General features: G+C 35.9%; 1 protein-coding gene across 1 annotated transcript in view; it reads right to left on the reverse strand.

Annotated features, from left to right (window-relative positions):
* MAGOHB (mago homolog B, exon junction complex subunit) overlaps positions 1–24,236 on the reverse strand; it is a 1,022,454-nt gene that overhangs the window by 397,768 nt on the left and 600,450 nt on the right. The window lies entirely within an intron of this gene.

Consider the following 24,236-nt stretch of genomic DNA (forward strand, 5'->3'; position numbering starts at 1 on the left):
CTATAAAAGCATCCCCATTGCATTCCCTCATTAGAGCTCCAGAACCACCTCATTTTGTAGCTTTCCAATTTTGAACCATCATTTGCAAATAAACTTTTAAAAAACTTTAGTGTGCCTTAGTTTACCTTATTAACACATGTTGAGCTAAAACCCTCTATTAGTCTATTCTTGTGTTACTAATAAAGACATACACAAGACTAAGTAATTTATAAAAGAAAGAGATTTAATGAACTCACAGTTCTACATGGCTGAGGAGGCCTCACAATCATGGTGGAAGACAAAGAAAGAGCAAAGGGACATCTTACATGGCGGTAGACAAGAGAGTGTGTGCAGGGCAACTCCCCTTTATAAAACCGTCAGATCTCATGAGACTTACTTATTCATTATCATGGGAAAGAACCGCCCACATGATTCAATTGCCTCCCACTGGGTCCCTCCCCATGACATATGGGAATTATGGGAGCCACAGTTTAAGATGAGATTTGGATGGGGACACAGAAAAACCATATCAAACCCTATTCCAGAGATATAGTTTAACATATTGTGAAGACAAATGGGAGCTCACAGACAATATGAGAATCTGTTGAAGATTACGCTTTTTTTCCTAGTTCTAAAATTACATCTTTTTCAATGAGACTTACATTCTTCCCCCAACTCAGAACATTTCCCTGTCTTTAAGGGAGACCTGCCACAGATAGAGAACCATAAAAAATAACAGTAACAACCACATAAACTGTCATGTGAGCTGTGAAAAGAGTTAGTGGAAGGAATGGGCTCTCACCAAGACAGTGAAAAATAGAGGTAGGTGGTAAACAAATATGTGAAAGGACCATTCAGAAACCCAAGCAAGCTATCATTCTCCCCATTTTACTGGTGTTATAAAGACCTGAAAAGAACTCCCACAGAAATAGATTGTGTTATCATCAACAAATATATTTGAGTTGGGCATGGTGGCTCACACCTATAATCCCAGCATTTGGGAGGCCAAAGTGGGAGGATATCTTGAGCCCAGGAGTTTGAGACCAGCCTGAACAACAGAGAGAGTCCACCTCTCTAATAAATAAGATAAAATAAATTAAAATAAAATAGCTGGGCATGGTGGTGCACACCTGTAGTCCCAGCTACTTAGAAGGCTGAGGTGGAAGGATTGCTTGAGCCCAACAGGTTGCAGTGAGCCATGCTTATGCCAGTAACTTTAGCCTGGGTAACAGAGTGAGACTCATATATATGTATACATTTAAATATATGTATACATGGGTGAGACTCATATATACAGATATGTATATATTTGTACATATGAGATAAGCTGGTGAAAATGAGGTCATTGAAGCAGATATCCTGTTCCTTGCCAATTAAGTCAGTGATTAATTCCACAGTTAATGCCACCATGGAAATGTCCTCCTCTATACCTGTTTTCTCTTCAGAGAGAAAAATTCCTAATTTTATAATAATTTCTTATTTTCAACAAAGGGATTAATATAATAATTAAGGGATTATTAAGGGATTAATATTTAATATTTATTGTTTCAGTACTTCGCTCTTGCTATGTCCATTAATTCCATTGCTCATTGTTAATTTGTTGTTAATTACATTAAAATTGGTTCTTCTGTAGGATCAGGTCATATTGATCTTTATGAAATCAGAGTAATCATTATTCAAATGATTCAACTGGCAATTTTCATACTAACAAGTATTTTATTTCTTTTATAAGAGCCACAGGTGATAACTTTCCATATTCAAAAGAGTGCCAAATGAAGTCTAGTGTTCTCAGATGCAATTATGGACAGTTTTCCTATCACGGTTTTCACTTTTTGCTTCATCCTAAACTGCAATTTATGAACACATTACAGTCCCCAACTAGGAGACTAACAGGTCACTGAAGAATGGTATTGGCAGGAGATACTTGAATTCAGTAGCAGGAATGAACTCAAAACCAGCAGTAGTGAGTGAGTTCTTCTTCTCTTGAGACTAAATTTGTGTTCATGGAAACGTTTTTGCAAGACTGAGTGGTTACAGTGTCAGAACGGGCCTCAGGTTTTGCCTCTTCAAACATGTCCGTTTCCCCTTTGACCTTCTGCCATGTCAAGATACAGCAGGAAAATCCTCACCAGAAGCTGAGCAGATGTCAGCGCCATGCTTTTCGAACTTCCCAGCCTGCGGAAACTTTAGGTCTTTATAAATTGTCCTGCTTCAATACTATGCAGCCTTAAAAAATAACAAGAACATGTCCTTCGCAGGGACATGGATAAAGCTGGAAGCCATTATCCTCAGCAAACGAATGCAGGAACAAACCTGCACATCCTGCACGTGTACCCCAGAACTTAATAAATAAATAAATGATACGTTTTTGAAATATACACATGATCAAAAATGCAAAAAAATTAAATTATCTAACTTCAGGCATTCTTTTATAGTAACAAAAAATGGACTAAGACAAAACTCTGTAGTGAAATCTCCAATTATTTGTAAGATGAAGTCGTAGAAACAGGTGAAGTCCAAAAAGCAGGTTATAATCTATATAAACATTTAAGACTTTTATTAATATTGACAAAGGCCCCTATAAAATGCATACACCAATATAAACTCTCACTAGCATTAAGTGAGACTGCTTATAACTTATAATGCACACATAATTCTATGTAACAATTTACAAAAGCAAAATGTGGCCAATTTGAAATGCAAAATATAGCACTTGTTATTCATTTTACCATAGTACTATACTAAACTTACATTTTTGTTTAAACATTAAGCTGAATTTTTTATATATGATAGTCTGGTTTTTAAAATTATTTCTATCTTTTTTATAAAATAGTAAAGGTATTAAATTTTTTTCTACTGTATTATTGCAAATAGATTTTAAAGTTTTTAATCTATTGTTTATCCTTTTATATTTATTTTCTTGAGGCATTCAGAAATTCTTCCAGTCATGCTATTAAATGCATTCATTTTAAATGTACTCTGCCTTTAATATCATGTTTAAACATGTCTTCCCAACGTTCAAGATTATAGAACAATTCATGATATTTTCTCTGTTTGATTATGCTTTACTTTTTCAATTCTGTATTTTATCCTTTTATTTACTTTGGGAGAAGAAGTATGTTACACATTTGTCTTCTTTCAAATTGCAGTATTGTTGTTACAATACTAATTATTGCAGCTTTAATTTTTCTTCACATATTTAAGATGGAAAAATCCATCTCACACAATATATTTGTAAACAGAAAAAGATATTTATAAACTCTAGAATTTTTGTTGCACTGGTGTTTCCTCATTCTTTCATGATGTCATGCTATGCCACTCCTTAAAGAGAAGCGTTGGAGGACATGATAGGTGAGAGGGTAGACACATAACTAATTATTTGTTGGACACCTAACTTAGGATGGACAGATTATATTATTTTTATCAGCAAATGTAAACTCATCAGTCTTTTCCTTAATGACATGTGCTTCCTCAAATTAAAGCCAGTAGAGTCTTATTTTTATTTTCTTGTAAAAGTTTTAAAGAATTGTTTTCAAATCTAAAGTGATAATACATCTAATGTTGTTTTTCCGTTTGTTGTGTATTAGAAATGTAATTTTGTCCCAATATTAAATGACAGAGGTCTCAATATCATTAGTTGAACAGTCTACTTTTTTTTTGTTGTTTCTAATGCCAAATCTATCACGTACAGAGGTTCCTACATGATAAGAATAAACAACCTGGTCTCCCCAGACTTGTCTTTAGTTTGATCCACTGACCTATTATTTATTATATACATTTATTGAGACAGGGTCTTGCTTTGTCTCAAAAGATATTTAAAAATTATTTTATTTATTTATTTATTTATTTTCCCCGACAGGGTCTTTCTCTGTTGCCCAGACTGGAGTGGCTCAATCAAGGCTCACTTCAGTCTTGACCTCCTGGGCTCAAACAATTCTCCTGTTTCATTCTCTGATGTATCTAGGACTGCAGTTGCATGCCATTATGCCCAGCTATTTTTTTGATGCTTTTAGAGACAAGGTCCACTGTGTTGCTCAAGCAGGTCTTGAATACCTTAACTCAAGTGATCTTCCCATCTCAGCCTCCCAACATGCTGGGATTACAAGTATGAGCCACTAAATAAATACTTTAAATAAATCTTGCTATCTGCCAGATACCCTGTCTTAATTTTCTTTTTCAAGAATTGTCTGATTTATTTTTGAATACTGAATTTAATTTATGTGTAATTTAGGACTATTCTGTCAACATGAAAATAAATTTCTTTAAGATTCTGGTTAGAATTGTATTGAATATGTGAATTAATTTGAGCATAATCAGTCTTAGAAAATTCATTTTTGCATATCTATATAGTTCAAATCCTTCACTAAAGTATTATAGTTATGTATAGTAGATCACATCATGAAACATTTTTGTGAGATTTAGTCAAAATCAAAATATAGTTCTTATTTGTAATAAGAAAGGGAACTTTTCAATTCCACGTTTTAATGGACCAGTGCTGGTGAATAGGTGTAATTTTAGCCCACATATATTGATATTGTACCCTGCAAACTTGTCGAATTTGTGTTATTTAAAAAGTTTTCCTGTTGATTTTTAAATTATCTAGGTGGAATTACTACTATCAGCATATAATTTCTTTAGTTTCCATCCAAATTTCTATGTAACAATGTTTTTGTCAAAGTGTATTCGTTAAATTAGCTAACAAAATTGTCAATAAATAAGTATCGTTGTCTTAATCTTGATTAAATGAAATAGTTTTATGTTACACTAATAACTATGCTTCTGTGTTTGTTTAGTAGACATACAAGTTATTAAATGTTGCTTCTGTTTAAACTGGGTTTGGTTATTTATCTTGATTAGGAGTTAAATTAGATCAAACATTTTTGCAACATCTGTTGAGATAATTTTATGTAAATTCAAATTATTTACTTTCTAGTTTCAAATCATCTTCACAGTCTTAGAACGAATCTTTCATTTGTAATATATTTTAAGTACATATTATGAGACTTATTTACTTTTACGCTTTTTTTTTTTAGCAGTTTTGCGCCTGTATCTAATCGCCTACCTTCTCTTTATTTGCTGTGCTGTACTGTTTTTGCTCATGTTGAGGATTTAACTTCTTAAAAGAAATGAGAATAAAACATTTAGGTTCACTGAAGCAGTTTGGAGAAGGTAAAAATTATGACATTTTTAAACTTAGTAAAAGTTTTTTATAAATCCATCTGAATTTGATATCGTGTGTATATTTTGATAGTCCATTCAAAATCTTTGAAATTGTTGATTCATTAAAGTTTTTTACTATTACTATAAATTTTTGTTGACCTGTGCTTTTTAAAAACTTGGCAATTTCAATTGAGTTTTTAAATTTTGGAATAAAATTATTTAGAACATTGATTATATAAAGCTCTGCTATTTAGTATTTTCTACATTTCATCAACTTTTCTGCTTCTCATATTTCTTGATCGATACTATCAGACTTTTGTATTTCCTAATCTTTAAAAGATTTTGGTTGTGCTACCATTGTCTGTTATATTTCGGTTTTCTATTTATTCATTCATTCATTCATTTATTTATTTTCTACTTTTATTTTGGTTGATGTTCAAAAGCATAATTATTGCCCTCCAGACAAATTCTAACTTCTCCTTCTGCTGAGTCTATGACTTGGAGAAATTTACTTAACCTTTCTATCCCTTGGTTTTTTGTTTGTTTGTTTAGATTTTGAGACAAGGTCTCACGCTGTCACCCAGGGACTGGAGTGCAGTGGTGGAATCTTGGCTCGCTGTAGCCTTGTCCTCACAGGCTCAAGTCATCTTCCCATCTCAGCCTCCCTAGTAGCTGAGACTGCAAAGGTGCACCACCATACCCGGCTAATTTTTGTATTGTTTGTAGAGGGTGGGGGGTGGAGGCAGGTCTCACCATATTGCCCAGGCTTGTCTCAAACTCTTGAACTCAAGCATACACCTTCTTGATCTCCCAGCATTCTGGGATTACAGGCAGGTGCCACCGGACTCTTCCATGCCTCTGATTCTTCGTAAACCAAAGGGAATGAGATTGTTTTTAGGAATAAACATAAAATAAGTAGCACACATAAACCACCTAGAACAGTACCATATACTAAGTAAGCACAAGGTACTTATTAGCTCCTTCTTAACTTCTTCACCTTTCTTTGGATTTTTCTGTTCATTTTCCTTAACTCAAGGTGACTATGTGCCTCATTCATCTAGAAAACTTTTTTTATAATACTTGTACTAATGGATATGAATTCTTAGCTTTAGTTGGTTTTCTCATTTTGATTGTGAAAAGCTTTTTCATTTCTGAGTTCTAAATATTTATCTTCTATGTAGAAATGTTTATCTTTTCCTTAGTTATAGAGAATAGCTTAATTTTCAAACTTTTTTTATTGATTTAACATTTTACTACCTTACTTTATGCATAATATTTATTCCATGGAGTCTGTTCTTTGTTACAGTGTACACAGTTTAGATGTATAAATGTTTCATGTGTATTTGAATGTTTGTGTCCAGATTTTTGTCAAGTACAGATTTCTACATAAAAGTATTGAATTAATTTTTGCTAATTTAATTCTTAAAATATTCCATATCATTCTTACTTCTGCTTGATATGGCAGTTTATGAAGTGTGTCTTACATTCTTATTATTTGTGGATTCTTAGTTTCTGCTTGTGAGGTTTTTGCTTTGGCTTTATCTATTTATGTAATGCATTGTTAGGATGTCCAAATTCATGATTATTGCATCTTTTCCATGATTTTTTTTTTTTTTTTTGAGACGGAAGTTTCACTCTTGTTGCCCAGGTTGGAGTGCAAAGGTGTGATCTTGGCTTAGTGCCACCTCCATCTCCCAGGTTCAAGTAATTCTCCTGCCTCAGTCTCCCAAGTAGTTGGGATTACAGGTGCACACCACCATGCCCAGCTAATTTTTTTATATTTTTAGTAGAGATGGGGGTTTCACCACATTAGCCAGACTGGTCTTGAACTCCCAACCTCAGGTGATCTGCCCGCCTCGACCTCCCAAAGTGCTGGAATTACAGGTGTGAGCCAACACACCCAGCCTTCAGTGAATTGTTTTATTCTTACTACTCTGTAATCACCTGTCTTTAACTGTTACTGCTGTTTACTAACTGTTAATTTGTCTGATCTTTTTGTTTGGGTAGCGTGTGATTATTAGTTATAATTCAGTTAGATATGACAAATATAAACAAGTATTTGAATATAAGCATGTGGAAGAGTATCTATCTTTCACATAACTAAAAAGTACATGGGAAAGCTTTTGTGGCACAAATTTTCCAAGGGAATAGAGTGATTCTATCACTGACAAATGATAGGATAATAGATATGATAATAGATATTAGGCATAAGTACCAGTCACTGTGCTCATTAGTACATGGTAGATTCTATCCATTTATTTTCTATCACTGTGGTTTTCTGCTTTAGCTATGCTTCTTAAAAGCAGAACATAGTCGTGTTTTGTTTTCTTATTTATTCTCTGTCCTTTGATAGATCAAGTACATTTATTTAAATTCATGGAAATTTCTGATAACATTGAACTTGCTTTTACTGTCTTATTAAAATTTTGCTAGTTATCACTCTTTTTTGCTTTGAGATTGAATTGATAAGTTATTTTTATTCATTTCTCCATCTATTCTAAGTTTCTATTTTTATGTTATAAATTGTCCCCCAAAATTACTGGCTTAAAACAGCAGTTTATTATTTTTTTCCTCATGATTCTGTGTATTGCCTGGGCTTGTTGGGTAGTCTCTCATTGTGGTATTTCATGTAGTTTCCGTCAGATGAGGGATGGGACCATAGTCATCTGAAGGCTCAAATGGGATGAACATCTACAATGGTTCAACTCAATGGCTGACAGTTGATGTAGGTTTTCAGTGAGATGCTTAATGGGAGCTGTCCATCAAGAGATCTACAACGGCCCCTCTCTGTGGCTTGGGCTTCCAGCAGTATGATGGCTGAGTTCCACGGGTGAATATTCCAGAAGGCAGGAATGCTGCCAGTATCAGAACAGTGGACCTGGAAACAAATCGCATGCCATATGATCAACACAGAGCCATCCAAATTTGAAGGGAGAGGAAACAGACATCTTTTTTGATAGAAGTGTCCAAAAATTGCGGCCATTTTAAAACCATTGTATTATCTATAATTTTCAGAAAATACCTTATTTTTTCTATATAATTTACCTAAACGTGATAAGATATAAACTTTTTTAAGGCAAAATTTAATGTCTCCATTCTGTTTCTTTCAGTCATGATGAACTCAGTATACCATTGTACTTGATTATCCCACATATTTTTAAATATTTCACTGTAAGAGTTCAAGAACGGGGAAAGAAACACAAAAAGCAGCTCAACAGTCAAAGACAGCTTTATTTTGGAGAATAAACTTGAGAGGGGTTTCTGGCCAATTTTGGTCAGCAGTATTCTCTTACAGACTAAGAGCATTTAAGGATTCAGAGTGAGAGAACTTATTACAGGCTTGGAATGTTTCTGTGTCTGGGAGAAGTTTATTGTGGGAATGGAATGTCTCTGGTTGGAGGGGAGGTTATATTGGCACTGACATCTCTCTGGCAGGAAGGGAGGGTATCATGGGGATGGCATGTCTCTGGTCGGGAAGGGTTTATCTTATGGTTGGAATGTTTCTGGTCAGAGATGTGATTTGTGGTTTATTATGCTCATGCTGACCTTAGCCATTAGGTTGATTCACTTTGGATTTAGGCGGTTTTTGATCAAGGTGAACTTTAAAATGGCGGTGCTTGTCCAAGATGGCGATACTCCCACTCTGTCAATCCAGGCTCTGTAGTTATTAGAAAGATGAGGGGTGATGTGTTCTTGCTGGCTCCTTCCTGCTGATGAGGGGACCGAGAGTTTTCTGGTCTTGGATTGACTGTAGTATTAACACTGTATGTAGATGTTTTGGGGTTGTTTTCTGTGAAATGGCCATAATCCTGTCAGTTAAAAATCTCTGAAGAAGGTTAATTAGGCAGGGTAAGAACATTAGTCCTAGGCATGTTATGAGGCTAGGACCCAGGAATGGGATGACCCATGGTATAATTTTGTTCCCAAACCAAGAATCTATTTGGTTATTTTGGTATTCCCTTAGTTTTTTAGCCCTTTTGTTTAAGTTTTTCAGCAGTGTCTCTTACTAGGCCTGATTGGTTGAGATAGAAGCGACATTCCTTACCTAAGGAAACACAGAGGCACATGTTTGGAAAGATCCATGTGTTAGTTTCTATTAGTAACCATTGTTAAAAGACAAATCATGGTAGGACTGGTTTACTTTATTATACTTGGTTTAATTATTTGTATACAGTGCAGTAAGAATAATTATTTGTTACATAGGCCTTTTAAATTTGATTTGTTGGAACTTTGTTCCATAGAAGGAATCTGAGATAAGACCTTTTTTAAAGCCCAGCCCAGCCATGGATTTGTACCATCAAATACCTATGAGTTGGGTGAATTCCTCTCTTGTTGAGGTTGTAAGATAACTTGGGGTTCCTGGCCTGTCAGAAACTGACATTCTTTACTTACTACAGGTCAGAAACCCTGTACAGGGACTGTATACACAAAATATGAGGCCAGTTTCCAAGGGCTTTGTTGCCTTCTTAAGTCATGTTTGATTCCTGAAAGGTAAGCATATGATTCCAGTCAAAGCCTTGGTAAAAATAACCAGTTTTTCCAATTGTGTCCTGTTACAAAAGCAAACAGATTCTTATTGCACTTATGCAAATAACTATATTGCCACAACTTCAAAATGTCAAAAAGATAGCTCCTATCTCCTATTAGTTCAGTTCATGAAGTTAATTCCTGTCCTGCTTGATATTAATGAACATTTTTAGCTCTTCAAGAGTCCTGAACGTTTTTCCTCTATTCTGATGTCACAATCTCTAAAGTTATCAGAAACCTGCACTCAAGAGTACCTGTTAGAGCTTTATAGCTGATTATAAAACCACCTTCTAAAGAGAACCAAAACAAGACAACAATTATTTATGGATGACCAAAAGTTTTATGGTAGCCATCATTAAAGTCACAATTGACAAAGATATCTGTTACCTTCGTGGCACACAATAATTTTATCATAACAATTGTAATTATTACTGATAATGTACATGAAGATATATCAGAATTATGAGATTCTCCCATAACTTTGGAACACATACCAATAACATATTTATACAAATATAGCCCAAGGAAAGCCAAACACCATTTTATATTTGACAATGCTTCCTGTATGATTTTATACCAATAAGCCAAATTTTACCTTTATATTAGTGTGCTATTAATGTAAAACTCACTTTATTTTTTTAAGGTGGAGTCTCGCACTGTGGCCCAGGCTGGAGTGCAGTGGCATGATTTCGGCTCACTGCAAGCTCCGCCTCATGGGTTCACACCATTCTCCTGCCGCAGCCTCCTGAGTAGCTGGGACTACAGGCACCCACCACCATGCCTGGCTAATTTTTTGTATTAATACAATCTTGTAGATACATTTAACCAATTTTAATTTTTGACCATAAGGTAAGATTTTTATAGACCTTTTTAAACCCTTTATAATTTTTGTTAAAAAGCAAGTTAGTTCTTTAAGAGAAACGCATTGTGTTTTACTTTAATGCTCAGTTTACAGAAAAATTGGATGATACCCCTTCAACTTTAGCTGATATGTTTACACACAGAATTTCCTTTACAAATAACTTTCCAAAACTTGCTTAAACCTTCAAAACAATTCTTTAACCTTTTAATCTAGGTAAAAATCCACATTCTCATGCCTCCTTATAATCTTTTTACCAAAAGTATATGCAAACTGTTTTTTCAATAGTCTTAAATACATGTTACATTGTTAACTTTCAGCAACCTTTACTTTTGTTGGTGAGTTTGGGATTTTAATTATGTACTAGGTATAGAACCTAGAACCCAGACAGAAGTTCAGATAAGGTCTGACTTATTCCAGTGTTTCCCTCCATGTGTCTTAGGTCTCACCTGGCTGCACAGCAGGCCATTTGTACAGCTAAGAGTTCGAGTGGCATTTTATAAAGCATTCAGGAGGCCTAATCACTTTTTAATTGTACAACATTTCTTGCATAAATTCTCTTTTATAAAATTTTTCACAACTTTCACAATCTCTAATATGCCTCAACTTTCCAACTTGTTGTAAACATTTCTTTCTTTAAACAACCAGTTAATTTACTTTGGGATGAGAATTTATCATATAAGATTCATTTTTATATGAATCTTCTTTCCTTTAATATAAAAGATGATAACAGTCCTTTCCCAAAACAAACTTCCTTCATGTCTGTGGACTAGACTGCCTAAGGCCACAAGATGAGAAGTTAGGGTATTTCACTAAATAGTTCAAGATGTAGCTATCTTTATTAAACCAATATTAATGTTTCATTTATTAAAAAATTACAAAAGCAAAGATTATTCTGTTTGGACTGAGTTATAGTTTTGTAGCCTCTATGCCAAATTTTGACACCTTATAGTATTTGGCAGAGATAAGTATGAAATTGCTTGATGAATACATGCAAACAAAAATGTATGCTGACAACTCTTAAGACTTTTTTAATCCTGCTGTACCAGTAAGTTTTAAAGATTTAAGTAACGTGGACTGAAAAGTCCTACAGCTTTTACTTTTCCCTTAAAAATATTTGATTCAAGGGCTTATTTTTCTTAGGCCAATTAATTAGAGCTTTTTAAATAGACATTGCACACATGACACGTATATATCCACACGGACAACCAGAATAAGATCCAGTAGTTATAAGATTTTTTTATTTTCTAATTTCCCAATTGGATTATTGGCCTTCAGGTGATGCCCTTTAAGAAGAGGGCCTAATAAACAACCATAGCTGGAAGACAAAGACAGATTTTGAAAGGCACTTGTTCACCTCTAATTCCAGGGCTTCCAAAAGGAAAACAGAGATTTTTCCCAAAACAGGATTTGTGTGGCCTCTTCTGTTTTCCCAAGGAGTCCCAGGACACCAGAAGTCATTTTAGGGCCTTTCATACATGCACCAAGAGTGGCAAGACAGAGTGGAGAAAAGTAGCTCAGTTGACTTGGAAAAAACCTTTTCCAGGAAAACAAGATTTATGAAGAGAAAAACATAAAGGCCTTTTGAATATATTCATAGCTCGGATGTCCATTTTAATTAAGCCGAGCACTCTTTTTCATCAGGGGTGAGAGTGGAGGTTAGAATTATCTAAATATCATGCCAACTTAAAGGATTGGTTTATATTCAGGAATTCCCTGTGATAATGACAGGGATTTTCAGAGAAAGATCCCAGATGTTGTTCGATCTGTGACAAATCAGACATGGAGGAAGGGACATGAACGTGAGCAATGCCTTCAATCCCAGCCGCTTTCTGGAGAGGGAGAATGTCAGAGGTTGCTTGACTGGTTGGAGTGGTTTTTGAATGGGTAATAGGTGGAGAAGGAAGAGGAGCAGGGTTCGGGACTGAAGGCTTGGGGGCAGGAGGTGCCACAGGGGTGGAGGCTTCCAACGGGTGAGGAGCAAACGCAGGAAGATGAGAATATAGTGGGAGTTCATCTGCAGGGTCAAAAGGGGTCTTGGAAGAAGGGGTTTCGAAGGAAGGAGCGTCAGAAAAAGGGGAGACCCAGGGAGGGTTTTCATTAAGAAGAAGGATTTCATAGGGGTGAAAGTTGACGAAGGGAGGGTCGGGATGTAAGGTAGAAGAAAGCCTGAATAGAGAGAACCTCTTGCCATTTGCTGTTCTTGATTATAAAGTTGTCAGGGTCCCTGAGAAGTTGAAAGTCAAAGGTGCCATTTTTTGGTCATCAGCTGTCATTATATCTAATTTGTGTTGGGGCCAGGCCATGTTGCAATAAAAAACCAAATGCTTTGGCTTTATGCTTCCTGTAAGACAAGTCTGGTGAGGTTGTGAAGGAGACAGCCCAGTGGAGAGGACATAGGAATGTGGGATTTTGGGGCACCCATGTGGACTGGTAAGAGGAAGTCAAGAATGTCTGTTTTTGTTCTAGGCATCCCCAGACAAAAGACAGAGACCAGGAATCCTCTTTATAAAGAGGATAAACAAGCTGAGAAGAAACTGGGCATCCCCAAGGTTTCTTCCAGCTTAGTCCCTTGTCCTCCAGGGACTGGGACAACAGACCTGACTTTCTTGGGTACCACGAGAAAGCCAGGGGAGGGCAGATCTTACCAGTTGGTTGGATTAGTGTTCAATGTTGGATGTTCTGGTTGGAATTGGCAAAGGGCCTCTTGGACTGGAGCTGCACGAGGAAGGGAGGGACAAAGAGAGAGAGGGAGAGAGCAAGAGAGAGGGAGAGAGAGAGAGAGAAAGGGAAGATGAGGGGTGAAGAGGGCAGAGAGTGAAATACCCATTGCAGGCTGTCAGAGGTGTATTTCTGAGACCTGAGGGTTTTGAGGCTCACTGGAGAGTGACCCCAGCCCGAGCCTCATAGTCCCCTTCAGGCTAGTGTTGTCCTCCCCAAGCAAATCACTCGAAAAGTGAAGTGAGAGACAAGATGAAGTGGGTGGCCAGAGACTCTCAGGATCCAGTGGGATGAGCAGTTGTATCTACTGCTTCCTGGGTTGCAAGAGAGCCTCTACCTCTAACTCCCATCCTGGGTTTTGGGACCAAATGTAAGAGTTAAGGAAAGAGGAATGAAACACCTAAAGTGGCTCAATAGTCAAAGACAGGTTTATTTCAGAGAATAATCCTAACAGGGATTTCTGGCTGATTCCAGTCAGGAGTATCCTCTTTTACAGACTAAGACAATTTAAGGTTTCAAGATGAGGGAACCTATTACAGGCTTGGAATGTTTCTGCGTGGGGGAGAAGTTTATTTCAGGGTTGGAATGTCTCTGGTCAGAGGAGAGGAAATCTTGGGGCTGACATCCCTCCCTCTGGAGGAGAGGTTATCTTGGGGCTGGAATGTCTTTGGTTGGGAGGGGTTTATGTTACAATTGGAATGTTTCTGGTTGGAGATGTCATTTGTGGCTTACGGTCATGCTGACCTTAGCCATTAGGCTGATTTCCTTGGGATTTAGATGGTTTTTGATCAAGGTGAACTTTAAAATGGTGGTGCTTGTCCAAGAGGGTGCCGCTTCTGTTCTGTCATCCACTAGCTTATGATGGATTCTACAACTGTTCTAATATTTGAACCGTGTTTCTGTAGGATAATTTTATGCCAAATAGTATAAATCTTGGAAAAAATCGCTAACAAAAATGTTGGAAATTATAGAAGATAATAAATATAACAAAATTGTAGCAGAGGTTTGGACATATTTGACAGATGAGAGATAAAATTTAAAAAAATATCTTAAGTAATATAATAAATATACTTAATATTATATTTGTGCCAAACTTTATAAAGTAAAAAGCACATGCTTCTCTAATAGAATTTATTTAAAGAAAACATAATAAGCAAAATAAAATGGAATTATACAGATTACTTTTATAAATCAGATTATCCTAACCCTTGGAAATTATTAAAAATGAAAATCAAATACAAATCAAACCGTATATATTCTAGAAATATGTATATATTAAAAACATGAGCAAACAGAAAACTTAAATTTACTGATAATTCTGAAAATAAAATTGTAGTCAGCTGCATACAAAAATTGATGTGATTTGATTTACAAAATAGTCAGAAAACAATTTAGAAATTGATGATTTTATAATGCAATGAGGAGTATTGAAAATAAGTAAGCAATAAGCTCAAATGCTTGAGAGAGCAGAAATAAGAATGATTGAAAATTAAAGTGTTAAATGAGTGAGAAGAAATGATTTATAAATTTTGAACTAAAAGTAATAACTTCTTGAAAAATCCAATAAAATTGTCAAAAGACTCTGAAAATTCTTGAAGAATAAAGGAAAAACATAGATAATCTTCAGAGTAAATAGGTAAAGCCTAAATACGTGTTTTTAAAGATAATACTTTTTCCTACATTCCGAAAACGAAACAGGAGAAACTGAACACAGTTTTTAGAGATATATAATACGAAGTGACATATATAAAATGACTTTAAAATATATTAAACATGTTGTACTACTTAATATTTAAGTAAAATATTATGAAATTTAATAGAGAATTCACTCCTCTCAGAAGTTGCTGGGCTTCACAGAAGTTTCCTCAACTAACAGGAAGTCCTTTAATGTGATGATTTATACAAAACATTGAAAAGAAGAGAAATACCCCAAGTTCTTGGAAAAAAATGAATAATTTTGATATGACTACTCTAACAACGGTAATAACTATAAATCTCACTTTAAAAACTAAATAATTTCAAACAAATTGAAGTGATATATTAGTTAAGTGACCTAACAGACTTTCTTTTAGGAATGTTAAGGAATGTTCATCATTTGTTTTGGATAATGAAGTCAGCAGAGGAAAAAAATATGTAAGTAACTGCTAACCTTATGGGTATCTGCAACACACTGAAAAATTATCAAATAAAAAGGTACAAAGAAAAAGCTTATCACTGTTAGAGATAATTAGAAAGTGAGTGATCTTATTTAGCATTAGACAAACACATAGAAGAGAAATACGTATTCAAATGGAAGGAGTGAAATTACTACCACATGCAGATCTGTTTTTCTATCAAGAAAATAACAGAGAATCTACTAAAGTAAAAAAGGAAAGGAAGAAAAACCATTATAATTAATATAAAATTTAATACAATACCTGATTATTAATTCGATTTCTAAAAAATCTTTGTGATTACACAATAACTAGCTAGTAAATATTAGAAGAACGTGATCACGAAGAAACCAAAAGACATAATCTTCAACTTTTTTAATGCCATTGTGATGGCAACCATCTGATTGCTTTATTCTAATTTATTTCCACCTCCAATTATAAGAACAGCTTCTTTCCCAGTGATGGCTACCCCTAATGATGTATTCTCTGCACCAGAGGAGTTTGCAGCTCTGGCTGCTGGAAATTCTTGAACTCAGAGAGTGTACGTATAAATTTATAAGCCAGGTCTGGAAAACATCTGTGATATGCAAGCTTCGTGTTTCGGTGGAGTAAGTTTGCTCTTGTCGTCCTCTTCTATGTAGTTCATTCAATCATTTACTCTACTGTTAATTGATTAAACATTTATTAAACTACCCTGTGTCCAGGCTTTCTTTTAGGTTATCAGGCTACAGTAATAGAAAAGACTAACAATTTTGCTGCTCTGATAAATTATACACTCTATTCTAGGGACAGAACTTAATGAAATCACATTTCTTTGTATTCAAAGTTTAGTAACACTGACCTTTGGTCATTTTTATCCTTTATCTCTCTACTTGAACTTGATTTTAGATAAGTTTTGACATACTAAGACTAACTTCAAATTCCTTTCCAGTATCAAATCAATCCTAATATGAGTTGCATGTACCTGAATTTCAATGTTTTTGGCATAAATTATTCTCGCTAATTCTTTTTTTAATCTCCATTCCTTTTTCCACTTACCAGTCACCCAGAGGCGCATGATCAATTAAAATATACATTTAAAAATCATGCTCACAACATAAGATAAATGTTGGAGATTCATACATTAAAATCAAAATTATGTACATACTTTGCAATTATAATGAGAAATATTAGTGAATTCCAAAAAAAAAATGTGCAGGTTCCTGATTTTTGTATTTATAAACTGATTATATATATTATATATATTTTATAATATATATTATAGATTTATAATAAATCACTGACTGAAAATGTAGTAAAGTAGAAAGAGTGAATGAAATACAGGTTGCTTTTTGATTGTGAGAAATGTCTAACAAATATTTATAAATTGATTCTTATAATTTGAAAACTGTTAGGCATAAAAATTATTATTTTCACATTTAGTAAATACAGTTGACCCTGAAAAACAAGAAGGTTAGAGGCCCTGACCCCGTGTGCAGTCAAAACTCCACTACTACTTTTGACTTCCCAAAAACCTGACTAATAACATTCTGTTTACTGGAAGCCTTACCAATAACATAAACAGATTAGCACATATTTTGTGTATTGTCTGTATTACATACTGTATCCTTTTAATAAATAAACTAGAGACAAGAAAACATTATTAAGAAAATCATAAGGAAGGAGAATACATTTACAATTCATTCAGTGCAAATGGATCATCATAAAGGTCTTCATCCTGGCTGCCTTCAGGTTGAGTACGCTGAGGAGGAGGAGGAAAAGAAGGTGTTGGTCTTGCCATCTCAGAGGTGGCAGAGGCAGAAGAAAATCTGTGTGTAAGTGGACCCATGCGGTGCCAACCCATGTTTTTCTAGGGTCAGCTGCGTGTGTCGGCCATGCATATTTTTCATATGTATTTTAAAATTTTCCAAACAGGTGAAAACTGAAACACTATTCGTATTATTTGTTGCTGGCAAAACTCCTGTATAATAATTAGGTAACCTGTGTAATGGTTTTTATTTGTATAAATATTTTAAACATACATGTAACTAACATTTAATTGCTGTAGATAAGAGCATTTTCTGATAAACATTTGAAATTTATTCAATATCACACATGATAGAAGAATCCAGAAATAAGGACAAAATACCACAAAAGAATTTTTTAACAACATTTCTTTTCCAGATTATATGAGATGGTTACAAGAATGATCTATGAATGTGAGGGCTTGCCAGCTTTCAACCACACCTCAGCTGCCACAGCACCGAATCAGATTGTGTCCCAGAATAGGATAAATGAGTGGCCTGAAGGGTAAACACTTGCAATAGCCTGGCTAAGCATAAGGACCAATGTGATCTGTATCACCTTAGAATGAAAAATCACTGTAAGAAGAGACAGAAAGTAAATAGCAAATAATAAGAGGAAAAGCATCACAGATATCATGGCTCTTTTATTGGCCTTGACTCTAGGATCTCTGAATTCCATTGCATTGAGCTTCATATGTCTGAGATATTTCCACAGGGAGATTAACAAGAGAAACATGTAAGGATAGAGGAAAGGGTACAAAGGATCCGACAGTAAATATAATCAGTTTCGAGAAGTTTGTACTTTTAGTAGAGACAGGGTTTCACCAGGTTGGCCAGGCTGATCTGCCCACCTAGGCCTCCAAAGTGCTGGCATTATAGGTGTGAGCCACCATGCCCTGCCCAAAATATTTTCTTATCACATACAGATGTTTGTTTGGGTAGTTGTAAAGATGGTTAACTGGTAGGCTTGAAACTATGTACTTTTGTTATATAAAATCATATTTGTTCGCCTATTAGAGTATAAAAAGGTGTTTGTCACTTAAAATTTCTTGTAGGGTTGCAAAGATAGGTTGAGTTTATTCAATAACCTTGTGAAAAATAACCATCTGATTATGAACTCATGGTCATATTCTCTTTAAGGCTTACAGTAAGAAAAGGCTGGCTGGGCGCGATGGCTCACGCCTAGGTGAGCAGGAGGCAGAGGTGTGGATTGCCTGAGCTAAGGAGTTCACGACCAGCCTGGGCAACATGGTGAAACCCCGTCTCTACTAAAATACAAAAAAATTAGCCGGGTGTGGTGGTGTGTGCCTATAGTCCCAGCTACTCAGGAGGCTGAGGCACGAGAATTGCTTGAACCTGGGAGGCGGAGGTTACAGTGAGCCAAGATCACACCACTGAACTTCAGACTGGGCAACAGAGTGAGACTCCATCTCAAAAAAAAAAAAAAAGAAAAAAAGAAAGAAAGAAAAGACTGCAGATTCTTACACAGTAAGCGCAGTCTGCCTTGTAAAGTAACTTGAATACACTTGAAAGAAAGTAAACACATGGACCATTTGCTGAAGCCATTTGCAACTGTAATATTTGCCATTTTATCCTAAGGGTATTGGAATACACAGTGCATTGAACACACATACTTATTCCTACCATTTTCCCATGTCCCTATACAATTATAGTAAAGAAATACCCAATGACAAACAGGATAAAAGAGGAGATGACAGCAAACAAAAAATGTAACAAAATTGTGGAACGGGGATGACAAATCGAAAATTACCAGTTTGTGAATCAGAAAAAGCCAAAACCAGACATGAAGAGAGGACAATGTTGCAATCAATGTACACAGGAACACCTGAAAAATTGGTGCTTTTGGATTAGTGCATTTTCCTATCCAAAAACTTATATATAGTCAGATTATAGTGTATAATCTTCATCAAAGTTTAGTCTTTCTTCTTCAGCTGAATCCTCTGCATTTCTTGTTATTTGATTTTATGTATTTTGAATTGTTGAATGAATAAGGTTATCTTGTCATTCTCTCTCTCTCTCTCTGTCGCTCTCTACCTCTCTCTTCATGGGATTTTCTAACGCTGCTGATACCTATAAAGTATGTGAATTTGGGAATGATACTCATTCATATTGAAATTTTAATTCCTGCATCCAAAGAGTGAACATCATGCAAAAATAATCAAAGGGCTATTGTAAGTATTAAAAAAAAACGAAGGTGTCTAAAATGTCACCATACTAGGTACAAAGGGATAACGAATAAATCTTTAGCTAGTCATCCACGTATAGAAATGCAATATATGATACAGATAATAATTCAATCACTGAAAAAAACTTGGTTATTCTACGTTGTTTGGGGACAGTGATGTATTCAATTATTTTTAAAAACAAATTTTACACCTCTGCCTCACAACATGGGCTTCCTTGTAGCATGTGGCGGTTTCTTTAGAGAACCAGTTGGGATTGAAGGCATTTTTATGATCTAGACTCAAAAGACACAAAGCATCACTTCTGACATATTCTATTGGTCACGGCAGTAACAAAATTCCAACCAAGTGGAAGGTGGGGGGGCAATCACACCTCACCCCTTCCAGAGAGGATGTAAGGTCCTGTCATAAGAAGATAATAAAGATGAAAAATACTGTTGTGACTGTCCTTGGAAAATACAATGTGCCACACATCCCAATTTCCAAGATGTTACATAATAAAAAATCTGCACTTTGAAATAAAAAAACTACAGTTGTAATTTATGGTTCTTAAGCAGGAGGAGAAAAATCGTTTTTCTAAGATAAAACATACATGTTTATCTAAACAAAGTGAGTTATTCATTAATCACTTTTTTTAAAAATCCCTCTTTTAAAACTACATACATAACAAGGTGTTGTGCCAACACCCTTTTTTTTTTTTTTTCCCCCTGAGACCGAGTCTTGCTCTGTCGCTCAGGCTGGAGTGCAGTGGCACTATCTCCACTCACTTCAACCTCCATCTCCTGGGTTCAAGCAGGTATCCTACCTCAGCCTCCCAAGTAGCTGGGATTACAGGTGCAAGCCACCATCCCCAGCTATTTTCTGTTATATTTTTAGCAGAGACGGGGTTTCATCATGTTGGCTATGCTGGTTTCCAACTTCTGACCTTGTCATCCACTCTGCCCAGCCTCCCCTAGTGTAGGGATTATAGACGTGAGCCAACCCGCCCAGCTGACAATTTTATAGATAATAAAAATAGCTACTGACATGAGAGCAGTTTCTTATAAAAGCTTGTGGATTCAGCTGTAAAAGTGGCAATCCACTCTGACTCCCCTCTCCACTGCAGAGAGCTTTCTTCTTTCGCATATTAAACTTTTGCTCCAGCCTCACCATTTGTGTCCACACTCCTTAATTTTCTTGGTCATGAGACCATGAACTCAGATAACATCTTAATAATAATACCAATGACCTGGACCTGTTTTGGTAATACCAGCTCTGGGGCCAGGACACAGGAGACACTCTCAGGAAGAAGACTGAAATCTGTGCAAATGGTATACAAATTTGTCCCTTCATGGACAAAACTCAGACAAGTCTATCTCTTGGATTTCTAAAATTTTACATTCATTGTGATGAGAATCAACATTTGATCTATTTCAAAGGATATGCTCATATTTTGCCAATGCTAACATGGCTCAGCAGAAAAATGCATGTAGTGTATATTAAGAAAGCACATAGAGTATCTACATTGACAAGGTTTTCATAATCACCAAAAAGGGAATTAATTTGTATGAGTATCTTTATATGAGGTCAAGGAGGAAAACAGTTTACTGGAAGTCTACTTAAATGTTCTTATAATTTAAAACAAACTTACTTACTCAGGAAAAATATATTTCTCGCCTCACCTATTAAAGTCTTAGGAAAGTTTAACCTTGATAATCTCCTAGTAACAGAACTTATGTTTCTTTTCTGAACCTCCTTCCCTCTCATATTGTAGTAATGAAATGAATAAATGAATAGTAAGTAAGTAATGGAGCACAGTAAGCTCTGAGAACTGACTGCCTTCTGTTCCACTTACTACCTTTATAAGAACCTTGGTATGTACCTAAGCCATGTCATCTGTAAAACTAAGGCAATGGTAACAATCATATCTCCCTAATATAGTGGTTTTGATGATTAAGTGGAATATAGTAAATGTTTAAGAAATGTTTTCTATTATAACCAATTTGGCTAGGATGGGTGGAAAGAATAGAAATATGCTAAATTAATTGTGAAATATATAATATATATTTATGGGTCATCAACATCAAATTAAAAAATATAAACGATTGCCATGATAGTGAAACCAAAGTTTTTAAACAAGTCAAAGCAAAGTTAAGTCTCAAAGACTAGTGTGTTTATTTGCTAACTGTATTATCAGAATGCTTAGTTGATACAATGAATACAATAATTCTTCCAATTCACATAAACTGCCAGACAAGTAACTCAATGCAATTCACTCACTGTCAGAGAAGTTTATCTCCTCTGCCAATGTTCATCTTTCCTGGCAAACCATCCTTCAGTATTCCAGGCAAACTAGAGCAAGGTGAAGTTGAAGAAGATTCTACTTTCTATTCCATTCAGAGAGCTTCTGGGTCTTCAAAAACAGTGAGACATGTGGGAGTGAAAGAGCTGAGGCATGAAATTTGCATCTTATCATAAGTCCAGAAGGGAAAACAAGGGATTCAAAGCACAAGGGTGATATGCTCTAATTTGATCACTCTGATTGTTGTGAGGGAACTGATATGGGATGTGCTGGGGGAAGAATGTTACCAAGACCAGGTCGAGGCTGTTAAAGTCCTCCAGGAGAGAGCATCGAGGGCTGAACAACCTTCTAGTAAAGATCATGCAAGAGGTCATATTTGGGATGTATTTTGAAGGTGGAAACAATTAGATCAGCTAATGCTGGAGGGAGTGAGGAGTTTTGAACCACTAGTTAAATACCTGTCAGTAACTGAGAAAATGTTGGGATGTATTATGAGAGATGAATCCTAAAATTTCATATATTGAAGACTGACCCTTCAGGGCCTCAGAATATGAACATCCACAGTAGAAGGCAAGTGTGGTGCTGAGGGCTGTCACTCACCTCTAGGTGCCCAAGCTCCTGCAGCAGTCCTGCTTCTCCCTTTCACCCACCCACCCTCACTCACAGACAGTGTCCCTTTCAGCTCTGTTTTTGATTTGTCTGGTGAGAGCGTAGCTGATATTTATGCTTTCCGGATACACTAGTCTCTTTTGCTGATTGCTGACATTGGAGAAGGTCATAGAAGGGACCTGAGCTGAGCGACCTTTAGGGGCATTTCCTGTTCTTATCCTGTACTCTAATGCCAAGAAGAAATCTGTCTTTCACCAGGCCTGCAGTTTTCTCAGTTGCCCACATCATCAGGCAATATCTGCCCGGCACTCCTCTTTGTTCCTTTTCTCTGACCTTCCTTTTTGACATGATAGTTGACCTGAAGTCAACTAAACAGGATTGCTCATCTCCAGGTCTGATAGAAAACAGTATCTGGTGAAACCAAACACAATAATCCCAGTAACACATTGGAAGATGCTTGGCTCAGTAAGTACTCTGTGCCTATGATACAACTCATAAAGCCCAACTAGAACTGATCCACTTCCCACAGGACCAGAGAAGAATTGCCAATAAGAATGCATTCCCACTTCAAATATGTCTATATTTATTCCAGGGAAAATACCAATCCTCCTGGATCCCTTATGAGAACAATATTGTCTGTAGCAAAATCTAATCTACTAGGAAACTTTCTTGTATTATTATCTGCAACTCTTCAGAAGGGCCAGACCAGACCCTCGTATGCACAGCACAGGATCCACTCATGCACACCTGGCTAGGGGCTTGTCTTTATGATTTTCTGTCACATGGTCTCTCAGCCATGCCTCCAATGAAGCTATCCTCAAACAAAGACTAGCCATGCACAAAAAGTGAAAAATTACACAAGGCCTACACAAGGTCTGAAATGGAAAGTGCAGCTGGTGACACTGACTAGTATATTTTATGAATTGATGAACAGGGAATTTGTAGGTATCACAGATAATCAGCAGCTGAGAAGAGGGCTACCAATCCAGGACCCTGAAAGGACATTTTGGAAGCTTAATAGTTTATTGTCCAATTGTAGAGACAAAAATAAAAATAAAGGTAGTGAGGAGTACCATACACCATTACTTAGAAGATTAAATAAAGGACATCTCCCAAAAGACATGTGGGGAGAAAAACAAATACATAGGAAGAAAATTACATATGACAAGGTAGACTCAGAATATAAAATATCAACAAATAAATGTGAGAAAGAGAATGAGAAAGAATGAATATTAGAATATTATAGAAAAAATCCTCTGTGTGAAAGAACACTCTGATGAAACAGGTGACATAAATACTGAATAAAAAACAGAAGACCAATCAAGGCATTTGAGGCTTGGATAGGCATTACAAATCATCAAGTTGAATGTATAAATGTGGCCACTTAGTTATCAGTGATGAGGACTACAGCATTTGTTAGAAGAAATAAAGCAGAGGATGAATTATATAGAATATTCTGGAGAAAGTAGAGGTCTTAGCTATATGACATTGTGTGGCTCACTTAGGGAACCATGTATTCAGTTTGTTCAGGTCTAGAAATCCCTTGGTGGTTTCTGTGTTCAGTCTTGCTTTAATAATCCCTAAAGATATTTTTAAAATACAAATTTTTTAGCTTGCCTGTGTTGTACAGCACCAAGCCTTGCCTGAGCATAGTGAGATCCACAGAGTTTGGACAGTTCCTGTAGCCTGAGCAGGATGCGCAGAAGCTTTCTCTCATCTATGCGTGCCCAGGAGTGTGCTGTCCTCACACATCTCACAGATAAGCAGAGGCCATCTCTATTACATGAAAAATTTAGCTAAATGTGAAAATATCCACACACACACACACACACATTACGAGAGATGGAAATAAGGTATAAAAAGAGTCAGAGATATTGACCATCTTCACTGTTAGCTGCAGGATCACTGCCCAACCCCCACCCCCTGACACACCCACACAAACACATATACACAGAAATG

Source organism: Macaca thibetana, chromosome 11 (assembly GCF_024542745.1).
Source record: "Macaca thibetana thibetana isolate TM-01 chromosome 11, ASM2454274v1, whole genome shotgun sequence".
NCBI classification, from domain to species: domain Eukaryota; kingdom Metazoa; phylum Chordata; class Mammalia; order Primates; family Cercopithecidae; genus Macaca; species Macaca thibetana.